Source organism: Salminus brasiliensis, chromosome 3, assembly GCF_030463535.1.
Source record: "Salminus brasiliensis chromosome 3, fSalBra1.hap2, whole genome shotgun sequence".
NCBI classification, from domain to species: Eukaryota; Metazoa; Chordata; class Actinopteri; order Characiformes; family Bryconidae; genus Salminus; species Salminus brasiliensis.
In genome coordinates, this window is record NC_132880.1 from 5,730,941 (window position 1) to 5,731,775 (window position 835).

The 835-nt window shown below is 49.7% G+C and overlaps 1 non-coding gene across 1 annotated transcript; it reads left to right on the top strand.

The window, feature by feature from the left end:
- The first annotated feature begins 240 nt into the window (after positions 1-240).
- On the top strand, positions 241-313 carry trnak-cuu (transfer RNA lysine (anticodon CUU)). The gene has a single exon. It is a non-coding gene; the product is annotated as a tRNA-Lys (tRNA).
- The last annotated feature ends 522 nt before the right edge of the window (positions 314-835 follow it).

The window sequence follows — 835 nt, forward strand, 5'->3', positions numbered from 1 at the left end:
AGCTGTGCGATACATTCACTACCTACGGCACCACCTTGCCACCCAGACTTAGATATAGTGTTCTGAGGTCCTGAACAAAGCATGAAGGCTTCATGATCCAAAGTGTTCTCACATCATCTGCCAAACATGGTGGAGGTAGTGTTGCAGAGTGGGCATCAATGGCAATACAACAGGTTCATTGGTGCTTACTGACAGAAACCTCAGAAGGCCTTGTGAGTAGTTGTATCTTCCCAAATAGTAGCCCGGCTAGCTCAGTCGGTAGAGCATGAGACTCTTAATCTCAGGGTCGTGGGTTCGAGCCCCACGTTGGGCGTAGTTTCTAGGGGCAGTGGTGGCTCAGCGGTTAGAGCGCCGGGATATCGATAACAGGGTTGTGGGTTCGATTCCCGGGCTCAGCAAGCTGCCACTGTTGGGCCCTTGAGCAAGGCCCTTTACCCTCTCTGCTCCCCGGGCGCTGGAGTTGGCTGCCCACCGCTCTGGGTGTGTGTGTGTACTCACTGCCCCTAACACGTGTGTGTGAGTGTGTGTTCACTACCAGATGGGTTAAATGCGGAGGACACATTTCGCTGTACAGTCCACACTGTACAGTGACGAATACGTGCACCTTTATCCTTTAAATGACGACCATGACCACAATGATAAAATCATATAGAGGCTGTGGTGGAAGTTAAGTGTTTTATTAGTGACAAGCTAACAGGATTTTGCCTCTCTTCTCCTAGACTGAGGATCAATATCAAATGGCTCCCTATTCCCTATGTAGTGCCTATGCCGTAGGTGTTAAAAAGACAGCTCCCGCAGCCGAAACAGTGCATGATATGTCTAACAAAAAGTCTTC